The sequence below is a fragment of the Brienomyrus brachyistius genome, unplaced genomic scaffold, assembly GCF_023856365.1.
Source record: "Brienomyrus brachyistius isolate T26 unplaced genomic scaffold, BBRACH_0.4 scaffold178, whole genome shotgun sequence".
In the NCBI taxonomy this organism is placed as follows: domain Eukaryota; kingdom Metazoa; phylum Chordata; class Actinopteri; order Osteoglossiformes; family Mormyridae; genus Brienomyrus; species Brienomyrus brachyistius.
The window spans coordinates 35,850-50,029 of NW_026042453.1; the positions used below are offsets into that span (position 1 = coordinate 35,850).

Consider the following 14,180-nt stretch of genomic DNA (forward strand, 5'->3'; position numbering starts at 1 on the left):
CAGGACAAATTTCCTGCCCAGAGATACGATCGCGATCCCGGATGTATGGGATTACAGGAGGCAATACAAAAGTTATTCGAGCGTGTCCATCCAGTGGCTGGAATTCATCGGGCGCGCGCGCGGCATCGAAATTCGACACGCGCTGCGCGGGGGTGAAGTGAGTGTGGGGCGCTTTCACCTAGACGGATACGCCGAGATTGAGGGGGAGAAATGGGCTTTCGAGTTTCTAGGCTGTCAGTTTCACGGCTGTCCTACCTGCAACAACGAACACGATATCTGCCCCCTGACCCGCGAGAGCTTCGGTGCCCTGTACGTTAAAACAAGGGAAAAACTCGAGTCGTTGCGGCAAGAGTTTAATATGAACGTGGAATCCATCTGGGAACACGAATGGGCTCACGCTAAAACTCACGACCCACAGGTACAGCGTTTCCTGTCAGACTTTGAGCCCCCTGAGCCCCTAAGGCCGCGAGAAGCGCTGTTTGGGGGTCGGACGTCGGCGATTCGCCTGCGTTACGACGTCACGGGGCAAGAGCGCGTCCGCTACGTGGATTTCACGTCGCTGTACCCGTACACTCTGGCTAAATGTGAATTCCCCGTGGGGCACCCGGAAATCATTCATTCGAATTTTAAGCCTCTGAATGAATACTTTGGCCTGATCAAAGCCACGGTCAACACCCCGCGCGAGCTGTTTTTCCCCGTCCTACCCAGCAGACTGCCAAATGGGAAACTAGTGTTTACCCTCTGCAGGACATGCGCGATCGAGAACAGACAGGAGGGGACCTGCGGGCATTCCGACGCAGAGCGGGAGCTAACAGGTGTCTGGGTCTCAGCGGAGGTAAATCTGGCTTTAGAGAGGGGCTATTCGGTCGTGAAGGTGCACGAAGTGTGGCATTTTCCCCAGACCAGCGGCGACCTGTTTAGAGATTACATTAAAACCTTTCTCAAAGTGAAGCAGCAGGCTTCGGGCTACCCCGACGACGCGACCGATGACGTGGGTCGCAGGGAGTACATAAAAAACTATCTCGAGCGTGAGGGGATCGAATTGGAGCCCGATCAGATAGTGTCTAATGAAGGGAAGCGGCAAGTGTCCAAACTTCTGCTTAACTCTCTGTGGGGTAAACTGGCGCAGAGGAGCAACATGCTCCAGACATGTATAGTGTCTGACCCGGGGGAATTTTTTAATTTTTTCTGCTCGGACCTGTACGAGATTTCCAGCTTCGCGTTTGTCAACGACGAGGTCGCCCTCATCCGCTGGCGTTTCAAGTCTTCCTACAAAGTGCCGCCGGGAAAGACTAACATATTCATAGCGTGTCAAACTACCGCGTGGGGTCGGTTGACGCTTTACAAAGAACTGGAAAGATTGGGGCGGAGGGTGCTGTATCACGACACCGACAGCATCGTGTACATAAGCAGGCCTGGTGAATATGACCCGACCTTAGGCAATTACCTGGGCGAGCTGACGTCCGAATTAGCCCCCGACGAATACATTGCTTCGTGGGGTGCGCTGGGACCAAAAAGTTACTGTTACCGACTCAACAACGGGAAAACACAAATGAAATGTAAGGGTATAACTCTAAATTACGAAACCTGTCAAAAGGTAAACTTTGACAGTATGATCGGATTGATTGAAAACTACATCGGAGGTTGTAGGAATAACCCCGCTATAATGACGCAGTACAACAAAATCGAACGCGACATGAAAAGCTTTCGCCTGTTTAATAGGCCTCTAGATAAAAAGGTCAGGGTCGTCTACGACAAACGCAGATTGCTGGCTAGCGGGGAAACTCTGCCTTTCGGTTACTGAAATGTAAAACTAGCAGCATCGCAAAAGGGCTTTTAAAGTTTTTTCTAAAAATCAAAGATGTTCATTTGTTTTAAAATGAAAAGTTTTTTTCAAAGATGTTTTTTAAAATCAAAGTAAGATGTACAAATGTTTTAAACTGAGAAATGTTCCTAGTAAGATGTTTTTAAAAATGAAAAGTTTTTTACAAAGATGTTTTCTAAAAATCAAAGATGTTTTTAAAATGATCATAGTATGATGTTTTTAAAATGTTCATAGTAAGATGTTTTTAAAAATGAAAGATGTTTTAAGATGTTTTTAAAATGTTCCTAGTAAGATGTTTTTTATTTTCAAACTTGTGTACTGAAATGTTTTGTACATTTATCACAAGAGTTTTTATTAAAAACTTACCCATGCACTCTGTGTCTGTGAAAGCTGACACCCCTCCAGCAGTGGTTTGCACGTGTGTGTGTGTGTGTGTGTGTGTGTGTGTGTGTGTGTGTGTGTGTGTGTGTGTGTGTGTGTGTGTGTGTCGTCGGAAAGATTTAAAAGATTAGGGCAGTATTTACCGTTTCGTCAGTGTGTTTTTTTTTTTTTGCAAAATGATGGGTAGCGGCGTGAGAGAGGTCGACTTTGATCACCGTTTAGAACTCCCGTTTACGGCTATAATCGCAGGGGCAAGTTCTTCGGGGAAAACCTATTTCACTAAAGAAATGCTTTTAAATCAGAGTCACTGTTTCATAGGGGGCCCCGTTAAAAAAATTGTGTGGTGTTTCGCTTCCCATCAGCCGCTTTATGATGAACTACGCGATCGGATCAGCGAAATTGAATTTATACAAGGGCTTCCCAAAAGCTGGGAGGACGAGGAGCGCTTCCCCTCAGGCTCCTTGATAATCATCGATGATTTGATGGACAGCGCGTCCGAAAACAAACTCGTGGCAGAAGCTTTCACGAGGTTCAGACATCACCGTCAAATCTCGGTCATCTACCTGGTGCAGAACGTATTTCACCAGGGCAAGTACAGCAGGACTATAGCCCTAAATACGACTTATTATTGTCTGTTTAAGAATGTGCGAGACAGAATGCAAATCAAAGTTTTAGCTCAGCAAATGTTTCCTTGGCAGAAAAAGTTTTTTCTAGATGCCTACCATGAGGCCACAGGGCCCGCGCACGGCTATTTATTGGTCGATTTGAGAGCCACGTGCCCAGAAGAGTTCCGACTCAGGACCGGATTATTACCGGGGTCGTTACCCATCGTCTTTCTACCGGCGAGCCATTGATTTATCACTACTAAGCTATGTCCGAACATCTCAGGAAACACCTGCCGACCCTTAAAGTTTTACAGAGGACGAGGGGGGTGAAACGTAAAAAGATTCTTACGGCTGACCCATCTAACGACATAATTTTGGCTCTCTCCGAAATCTGTCTCAATCTCATAAGAGGTCGCATACCTTTAACCGTAGCTCAATTTACCAAACTCAAGAAACAGAAAAGATTGATTAAACTTTTCGCATGTAAGAAAAACAGCGTCGCTAGGAAACGCGTGGCAATTCTTCAAAAAGGAGGATTCTTATTACCGCTCTTATCAGTGGCTCTGCCATTCGTTACAAGCCTGTTTGCCGGTAAGACGGCTAACTAGCCTTTTCCAGCAACATGAGCCAAGTCAAGAAAATGTTTATGCTCAGCCCCCAGCAACTGCGTACGCTGACCCAGAGGGCGACCCCGCATACCATCGGGGAATCGGCCCTGGGTGAACTCGAACACCAGATGCAGGGTTTAATAAATCAGCCGGCTATGCATCTGGATGAAAAAGTGAAGAGATACAACCAATTGCTACAGAGGTATCTGAATCTAGCCCGAAAAGAGGAAAATCAGGGGCGAGAAATTGTCCTTACAGAGCGGAAAGAAAAAACGGACGAGGAGGAGGAGGAGGGGAGACAGCCTGACGGCGGCGGCGCGACTGGGGACAAATCTGTACAGGAAGTTATCCAGCAAGTGGCGCCTAGGGCTAGAAAGAACGTGGGGTACATCTTGCATAAACTGCTCGATTCCGACGGGGCTGTACGTTGGACCCAGTCGGGTGAACTCATCATCAGAGATAGACCCATTAAAGGTTCCCATATTTTAGATTTGATGAAAACTTTATCGCAGCCTAAATCCCACGCCGGCGGATATCCTAAAGGCTGGGAACCCTTTTTAAACGTGATATCAGAATTAAACATCCCCCTCACGAGCGTGGGTAACATCCAAGCCAGGAAAGCCCTAAGTCATCTTAAAGATTACGGCGGAAGGGATCCCCCGCCTCCCTCCTCCCCTCCTGTGAAACAGAACCTCGGGAGACGTAGAAAACGTATTGTTGACGACTCACCACCACCGCTTGAGGGAACCCCTCACACACCGCGCGATTCCTCCCCAGAATATCGTTTATGGCCTTTAAAGGGTACTCCTTATGCTCCGTGGATAGATTACAACGATTAAGTGTTTTATATACGTGTGTGAAAAAGAATTAAAACGCGTCGGTTAATAAAATGTAAAATTTATTGAATAAAGGGTGTCACGTTTTTATTTTTTCCCCAACATGAATCTAACAAGCATAACAATCTTTAAATAGTTTTAACGAACATACATTTTGCGGCTTTGAAAGTTTATCGGCATTAACACGGCTAATACACTTGTGATATTTCTTGATAAACTCGGATACTAGAGCGTCGTTTTTCCTCAAGTCGTCAGAGTACAACATCATAGTCTCTTGAAATGAAAGTCCCATGAAGCGCCGGTAGAGGAAAAAGGCGACGTGGGCCCCGCACGTGGAAGAAAAGTCATGTTGAACTTGACGCGTATTATACCTTATTTCGGTAGCGTGCCTCCCCAAGAAGCTCATAAAACTCTTTGGGTAGTAAGGGGAATCGGGGGGATAACCGTAAGAATCAAAGAAGGAGGCTTTGCCCTCTTGGGGCTCCAAAATTATCCCGATCCAGTGTTCACCCTCTCTATTCTGGTCATGCGTGTTTGCGACCAGAAAAGCGGGCCTGGTCTCTATGCGGGTGGGTAATAAATCGCTAGGCCACACGCCTCCAAAAGCATCCCCCAGCAGGGGCCGTAAAACGCATTCCAGCTGGTGAGTGTTCATGATGATGATGATTAAAAGTCCACCAGAACCTGTCTCTTGGCGTTTATTTCAATCACGCTGTCGAAGCAGGCGTAGACGATGAGACTCATGGTTCGAGGTAGCGGGGCTCTGAACCTTAAATCCAGACGGCACGTGCCGCTGATGGCGGGTGACAGGGCACCGCCGTCCAGCTCGTCGTCTCGGGAGAGATTGAGAGCAAATAGCGAGTATCCGTTTTCAAAATCCTCGCGGTTGATGCATAAGGGCGAATCCTTTAAATGCCTGTTTGTAGCCAGGAAAAGGTTGTAAAACTCTCTGACCGACTGCCTCGCTCTAAAATCGGGCTGGAACGGTTTGCTGGGTATGTGTCGCCCGTTGACTGAGAGGCTCAGAAATTCCAGGTCACAATGCTGAAACCTGAACGGGTTTCTGTTTCGCGTGCCCACGAACGCGGCGTGGTCCACGATCCCCAAAACGATGTAGCGCGGTAAGTTGCCCAGGAAGAGGTTGTCCTGCGGGCAAACCCGCGATTGTGCGGGCAGCGTATAATTTTTAACGACTACCCTGCTTATAGGGTACAGGGCGTTTGCTTTCATGAGAGCGGCCGAGTGACCCAGTGACACCGCCGGGGAGACCTCCACTTTTTTCACAAACAGGCTGGCCCTCAGTATTTTCAGCTCGTAATCGGTGTCATTTCTACACATGAGACTAAAGTCGCTTTTAGCCTTTACAAACTTTAAGCGTATATCCACGTTGTTTAACAGCATTCGTTCGCTGAAAAAAATATCGGCGTGTATAGGACCCATCAGAGAAAACTCCTGAGAGTTTCTACAGAAGGCGGCTCGCTTCTGTAACCCCACGTTGGGGCCCTGCGCTGAGACGTCCACGCTATCCAAGTCGCCCCCGACGTCTTTGTACCAGAGCCCTGCCGAAAACTGACTCTCTAGCGTATCCGTAGAAAAATTGAGCAGGGTCTCTATGACTGACCTATAGGGGTGCGTGGCCGACGAAGAACTGATCAGGACGTCGTTCAGACTCACATCCAGCTGGGAGAATATGCCGTTTAGCGGGTACTGTATAATACCGCAGGGGTCGGCGTCAAGCAGGGGGGCTCCATCGGCCCTAACGATCTTGAGCCTTAGATATAGCAGTGTAGAGTTGAGGTCCACATAGAAATTGCCCGACCCCGGTATTAGGAAATCCAAAACATCCTGATCGGTAATGGAATTTAATGGGTTGATTTCTACATAATTGGTCTGATCTATGGATAATTGCGTCATAGGGGCCGCAAACAGGTCCAATTCAGATTTGGTACATTCAGCCGAGAGCCGGTGAGCTAGAGCCATTCTTGTTTACGCTGCGTTTTCTCTCTCTTAAAATATGTCCCCGGGGGGTTTCCTGTTTCTCTTGGCGGATGGAGACTTGGGAATCCTGACGCCTCTGCCAGATTTATTTTTCTTTTTTTTTTTATGACCTTGCAGCAGGGCTAGAGGTGCTTGGGCTCTCGTTCTACTCCCCCTCCTCCTCCTCCGAGAGAGGAATAGCAGACCCGACCCTTCCTGCTTGGGGTCACCTGTGTTTGTAAAACGGCCGCTGACTACAGAGCTGACTAGATCCGATCCTATTCCTTTGACCGCCGATTTCAAATGAGGTTTCGCTATATCGACCCCACGCTTAAGAAAGGGTAAAACGAATCTAAAAGCCCTACTGAGCATGGACCCCAACCCACGCCCGTACATCACGGGGCTCCCCGCAAAACCGGGGAGCCCATGTCCCGCCTGACTGGTGTAATACGTAATAAATCTCTGTGGATTGTGGTAAGCCATTGTTTTCTTTTTTTTTTTTAAACGGGGCGAAAGTGCAGTTTGACGATCGTTTTTCCGTAGGAGAAATTAATCAGAGTATTCTGATCGTTCTTTATCTCGATATGCAAATTCTGTAGGCTCTGCTTGTTCACCGGTACGTACTGCAGCTTGTGGAACGGCAAAGTGACTACGTCGCCGAACGCACCGTCTATTTTAACGGTTCTGAGGAGCGGGACTACAAATTCCCCCACGTGCTGCGGTTCCACGATGTTACAGTAGACGTACATATTGTAGAATCCCGCGTGAATGTCGCCCGGGTAGGGTGAGGTCGACCCGCTACCTCCTCCTAGGTTATACCACTGACCCGGCTCAAAGCCCAGCATGTAGGCCAAAGTAGGTTTAAATTGGATCTTGTATTTATGGTTTCCCGTCATATTAACCCTTCGTGTAATCTCGCTGTATGAGAAGGAAACTTCGGTACCTAATTTTTTTAACGTAGCGTTGATTTCTGTCACAATCTGTTTCAGAGATTCATAATAGCCCACTTTAATTTTCCGAGGAAAAAGGTAAGGTAGGTCCACTAAAGGATCGGCCGCTCTCTTTGCCTCCGCCTCCGTATCCCGCAATTCAAAAGTATTATCCGGGTGTGTAACATTTCGCCACGTGTAACAATACATGATTTCAGCCAGAGCTACTTCGTAAGGCCCCCGTAGCTCTATAGGTCGCGAGAGCATCACGGTGTAATCCGAACTCTGGTTATCGGGGAAGATGGAGAGACAAGAGTTTGACGGTAGCGTGAGGTAAAAAGAGGGGCGGGCGTCCATTTTCTTTTTTTTTCTTTTTTTTCTCTTTTTTAAAAAATTAAACCTGTATCAAGTCCGACCGCGGTATCCACGAATCGAACCTCGAGGGCCAACCCTGCCAATGTACTAAAATCCACTTTTTCCCCTTTCTGTCGGTCTTTGAGCCTATAACCTTCTCGACCTTGAACGCGCGTCTCGGAGATATTTTGACTTTCTGCAGCTCCGCTTCATAGAATGTTCCCTCGAGTATTTCACCGCTCACGTCCCTCAATTTATATACCGGTGGGGATCTGGGTACACGTTCGCATATGACAAAGTACTCGTCCGTAAATGTCTGCTCGTACTTTTTGTCAAATATCTGACTGTGCTTGGAGACTCTCACAGTGTCCCCTATGTTAAACTTAAAACGTGGCCGTGTGCTTTTTTTCTTCAGGGGACCGTATAGATTATCAAATACTAGATGAGCATTATCGGGCCTGACCTCGGCAGGTTTCATTTTAATAGCGCTGTGAAATGACTGGTTGTACCCCTTTATTAGATCGTCCAACACGTCCACATATCGCCGGGTGTTTTTAGCCGTAAAGTACCTGTACATCCTCTCTTTTAACGTTCGATTAAATCTCTCTACGATGGAAGCTTTAAGTTCACTAGCCGTAGTGAAATGGGTGATTTTATGAGTTTTTAAAAGTTTCTGAAAAGTCCCATTTAAAAACTCCTTACCGGCATCCGTCTGTAGCTTGAGGGGGACGCCCCCCTCGGTTAAAATAGAATCAAAGGCCTGGGTTACAGCCGCCCCAGTCTTGTTTCTTAACGCGCGAGCATAGGCTTTTTTAGAAAAAACATCAATCACCGTAAGGAGGTATTTTAACCCGTCGTTGTACGTGGCCAGCCCTTGCATGTCGCATAAATCGGCCTGCCACTGATACATGGCTCTCGGAACAAACACTCTGTTCCTGGGGAAATTCTTTTTAACCGGTTTATGTAAAGTATAACTGTCTTGCATAGACAGCCAGTCTCTGATGTCATCAGCAGCCACTTTTTTCCCCGTATCTTGCTGCACGGCTCTCTGCAGTCTGGAGACACCTCCGTATGACCCCGGTTGGCTGGGGTCATAGTACGAACTGCTCAAGACGCGAGCTGTAGTCTTGGCAACAGACATGCTTTTCACACACTGAGTGGGGGGAGAGCGGGGGTGCGGCGTTTTATAGCTGACTGTGGATGGGGGGGTTGTTAGGAGACTGAGTGAACATCAGTGAAATTTTTGTGTGTTTTTTCTACATTTAACCCATATTGTGTAGTTTGTTTTTTTTTATTATTATTATTTTACAAAAGAGTTTAGCTGGGGTGGGGATCGAACCCACGCGGACATACGTCCATTGGATCTTAAGTCCAACGCCTTAACCACTCGGCCACCCTGCTCAGCATTTTTTACCTGTTATTTACAAAGACTATTACAACGGTATTCAAGTTTTATTTTTTTTTTATTTTTGCAATTAGTGAAAGATATATATATATATATTTTAAAAAAGCTGGTATACAATTTGTGAAGGTTACATTTTCAAAATGCAGGTATACATTTAGTTACAGCCGTGACAGTTGTTGAGGTAAGAGACTGAGTGAACATCAGTGAAATTTTTGTGTGTTTTTTCTACATTTAACCCATATTGTGTAGTTTGTTTTTTAATTATTATTATTTTACAAAAGAGTTTAGCTGGGGTGGGGATCGAACCCACGCGGACATACGTCCATTGGATCTTAAGTCCAACGCCTTAACCACTCGGCCACCCTGCTCAGCATTTTTACCCATTATTTACAAAGACTATTACAATGGTATTCAAGTTTAAATTTTTTTTTTTTTTTGCAATTAGTGAAAGATATATATATATATATTTTAAAAAAGCTGGTATACAATTTGTGAAGGTTACATTTTCAAAATGCAGGTATACATTTAGTTACAGCCGTGACAGTTGTTGAGGTAGATTAGCGATGTCACATGCAGTAAAGTGGATATAGTGGCTTTTTCAACGATACATGTATGTAGAGTAGAAAGCATCTGATTAACATCGATAGGCTGCTTATCATGAAATTTAGAGGTGACTACATCTACTATTAAAGCGTAAAATACAAAAATGTGATTACAGTCAAATTCATTGTCAGGAATACAAGATAGACAAGCGCGTATGAGACTTTCGGGGGAATGTCTTTCTCCCTCTGACATCAGTTGAGTAAGTAAATCCATCCCCCGCTGATAATTTTCTCCGACTTGAGAAATCTCAAATAACACTCTATGAAAGCAGCAACAAGCATAATCATCCCGACAATCGCTTTTATCAATAGCACGCAACAATAGTGGACTAACTTTTTCTAAAAAAACATTTAACATAAACCGCCGTAAGGGTCTGCTGATACCGTTCCCCATCACAAGATGCTTTTTGTTTTAGTCTCGGGCCTCCCAACGAGTCAGAAATTCTTCTTCCAGGATCTGCTTAAACGCTGGGTTCTGCTCAAACAGATCTTGTTCCAGTCGAGTGATTTCCACCATGCCGTTGCGGGCCTCACGCAGATCGTACAGGATAGCTTCCACTGCCCCCTCCAACCTGCCGGCGGCCGCTCGGATGCCCAGGGTCGATAGAACGTGGGTCAAGGCGGGTGTCAGCCGATCGGTCCAGAGGTCACGCAACACAGAGTCAAAGTGTATGTAAAAGTAATTTCTACCTGGGGGAAACAAACAAGGGTGTTGTCTCTGACTGGGGTGATCCACTTCACAACCGTAGCAGTTTCTCTCTTGATGCTTCCTGATGACTGAGGTTAAAAGGCCCACTATCATAGCCTTAATACAAGTCAGCATCCCACGGCAGAGAGCCGGTCTGGAGAGAAGCGTGCAGATCTCAGGCGTCGGAGGGTCCTCTCCAGGATCAGAGGCCGGTGATGATGGGGGGGTTGGAAGGAGCTCCCCGGGATCAGAGGTCAGGGTTGCTGCTGGAGCCTCATTGTCCCCGCTTTCACCGTCGCTATAATTTGCTGCTGCTCCTGCTGCTGCCATGATGTTTGTGAAAAGGGGTTGTAACAGAGTCCACTTTATATAGCGACGGCGGGTGAGGGGGTGAGGGGGGTCCTTACGGCGTAGGGTTTGTCATCTCTTGCATCTGCTTACGCCCCCGACTCTCCTTAAACATCGCTTGGTAGTAACCAGACTTTTCTTGAATCATCTGCATCCAAATCACAAACGGTATTCTCAGGCCAAAACAGTCGCATTTAGGCCACTGCCATATATTCACCATTCTCTTGTCCAGCTCCCCGGTCGCGTCCCACTTCATAATGCTGGTACGCTGTTTACGAGCATCTCTATAGTGCATCTCCATTCTTCCAGTCTCGACCTCAAGGTCGGGGTCGGTGCTCTCCTCCATCATCGGGGTAACGACAGTCTTCAAGTTTCCCCATTCCGTTTCGGAAAAAGTCACCAGATACGGGTCGTCTTTCGGGGGGTCTGGGCCGTCTCCGGTGACCTGAAAGACGCGCAGTTCCTCCGCAACGTTGTCAAAGAGGCAGACCAGTTTATTCCCGTTGGGCAGCTCCCAGATAGCCCTCGGGTCTTCCGACGGTCGCATCATAGGTACCCGTCTACGTGCCGTATGAATCTTCCTGGGAGCCCCCGGAGGCTGCATAATGGCCTCCTGCTCCTGTTGAGTCTTAGAAGGTGAGGTTGAATCTTTCATTTCGGAAGTCCCAGACATGTCTGTATTTTTTGAAAAGATAGAGTTGGCCCTGCAGCGCGAAGCTCCCTATATTCTACACGGCCTGCTCGTGGGGGCGTGGTACGGATGAAGATGATGCCTCTAGGAGGAGGAAAAGGCCCCCCGCTCGACGTAATACAATTTAATTGTCTCTGTCACCCCATATCTGCACGGTCATGTATGACAAACAAAACTATAAACAGAATTTACTGGCGGGGAAATTGTCAGACTTGATGTATGACCAGGTGGTACGGCCTTGATGATGCTACTCGTGCCTGTGTAAGAAAATTATCTGTAATTTGGGACGTATGTGAAAACAAAACTTTAAACAGAATTTACTGGAGGGGAAAAGTGTCAGACTCGATGTATGGCCCGCGTGGCCGGGTAGGGGGGCGCCTCGATGGTCAGGTGGCACGGCCCTGCAGAATTTACTGGCGGACAAATTGACAGACTCGATGTATGTCTCGACTTATGACCTTTACAAATTGGCGCCATACGCCGATGTGATACAAACGCTTGCGTGAGGAAAAAACACACGGTCAAAACTAGCGCCGAGCGTTTTTATTGGACGATAGACCCTGCACCTCCTCCTCTCATTCTTTGCTCCAACTTTACCATTTTATCCCAGAGTCTCTCACAGTTTCTCTCAGACTCGCGCAGCAGCACGCCTCTCAGCTCTCCCGCATCGCTCTCTCCGAGGATTATCCAAAGCCGTGCGGACCTTTCCGCGCTACCGCACCAGTATGTGAATAAGTCCTTTGCTGATTCTCCGAAGCCCGGGGACCTTACCACGCTACCGCACACCGTACGCTCGCGCTCCATCAGGTAACCCAGCCACGCTCACTCCCGCCCGCGCACCACAAAATAATAATAATAATAACTTATTCAAATAACACACGCTCATAAGCACTCTCATCAATATCATTTTTAAAATAATACACACTCATAAGCACTCTCCTCAATATCATTTTAAAATAATAAACATTTAAAATAAGCATTTAAAATAATAAATAATTAAATCCAAATACCATTGCAGCACTAACACAACCAACCCAGGCCCCCTAAGCCACAATCATTTAAAATAATAAATAAATAATTAAATACAAATACCATTGCACCAGTTACACAACCAACCCCCCCGGGGAAGAAGACAAAAAAAAATATTTAAATAAATAATTAAATCCATATGCTATTGCGTCAGTTACACAACCAAGCTCAACCCACTACAACATAAGCTCCGCCCACTGAACTTTTGAACGTGACCTTTGACCCGACCTGTCATTTTGACAAAAGCGGTATTCCATCTCTCTCTTATGGGTGTGTCGAGACTAGATGGTCAGTATGGATAACTAAAGTGCACTAAAATTGGGTGAGCAGGCAAGGCATGTCACCCAGGTTGTGTGACAATTATTTTATATATATGTATATATATATTCCATCCACCATCCCTCCTTTATGGAGAACTGCGCTATTTTTATTGTCTATTGCAAAAAAAAAAAAAAAAAAAAACAATACATATATATACATATATATTTATGGGTGTATCGAGACTAGATGGTCATTATGAATAACTAAGGTGCACTAAAATTGGGTGAGCAGGCAAGGCATGTCACCCCGGTTGTGTGACAATTATTTTATATATATATTCCATCCACCATCCCTCCTTTACGGAGAACTGCGTTATTTTTATTGTCCATTGCGAAAAAAAAAAAACTATATATATACATATATATTTATGGGTGTATCGAGACTAGTTGGTCATTATGGATAACTAAGTTGCACTAAAATTGGGTGAGCAGGCAAGGCATGTCACCCAGGTTGTGTGACAATTATTTTATATATATGTATGTATATATTCCATCCACCATCCCTCCTTTACGGAGAACTGCGTTATTTTTCTTTTCTATTGCTAATAAAAAAACTATATATATGTACATATATATATATATATTTATGGGTGTATCGAGACTAGTTGGTCATTATGGATAACTAAGGTGCACTAAAATTGGGTGAGCAGGCAAGGCATGTCTCCCCAGTTGTGTGACAATTATTTTATATAAATGTATATATATATTCCCTCCACCACCCCTCCTTTACGGAGGACTGCTTTATTTTTAATATCCATTGCGAAAAAAAAACACAAGAAAAAGAAAAAATATCTATATATATACATATATATATATATATATATATATATATATATGGGTGTGTCGAGACTAGATGGTCAGTATGGATAACTGAGGTGCACTAAAATTGGGTGAGCAGGCAAGGCATGTCACCCAGGTTGTGTGACAATTATTTTATATATATGCATATACATATTCCATCCACCATCCCTCCTTTACGGAGAACTGCGTTATTTTTATTGTCTATTGCAAAAAAAAAACAGAAAAACTATATATATATATATATATATATATATATATATATATATATATATATATATATATACATATATATTCATGGGTGTATCGAGACTAGATGGTCATTATGGATAACTAAAGTACACTAAAATTGGGTGAGCAGGCAAGGCATGTCACCCAGGTTGTGTGACAATTATTTTATATAAATGTATATATATATATATATATTCCATCCACCATCCCTCCTTTACGGAGAACTGCGTTATTTTTCTTTTCTATTGCTAATAAAAAAACTATATATATATACATATATATTTATGGGTGTATCGAGACTAGATGGTCATTATGAATAACTAAGGTGCACTAAAATTGGGTGAGCAGGCAAGGCATGTCACCCCGGTTGTGTGACAATTATTTTATATATATATTCCATCCACCATCCCTCCTTTACGGAGGACTGCTTTATTTTTAATATCCATTGCGAAAAAAAAACACAAGAAAAAGAAAAAATATCTATATATATATACATATATATATATATATATATATATATATATATATATATATATGGGTGTGTCGAGACTAG

At 45.0% G+C, this 14,180-nt stretch overlaps 2 non-coding genes across 2 annotated transcripts; both read right to left on the reverse strand.

The window, feature by feature from the left end:
- Positions 1-8,833: 8,833 nt before the first annotated feature.
- On the reverse strand, positions 8,834-8,916 carry trnal-uaa (transfer RNA leucine (anticodon UAA)). Its single transcript has one exon. It is a non-coding gene; the product is annotated as a tRNA-Leu (tRNA).
- A 289-nt stretch (positions 8,917-9,205) lies between these two features.
- trnal-uaa (transfer RNA leucine (anticodon UAA)) lies at positions 9,206-9,288 on the reverse strand. The gene has a single exon. It is a non-coding gene; the product is annotated as a tRNA-Leu (tRNA).
- Positions 9,289-14,180: the final 4,892 nt, after the last annotated feature.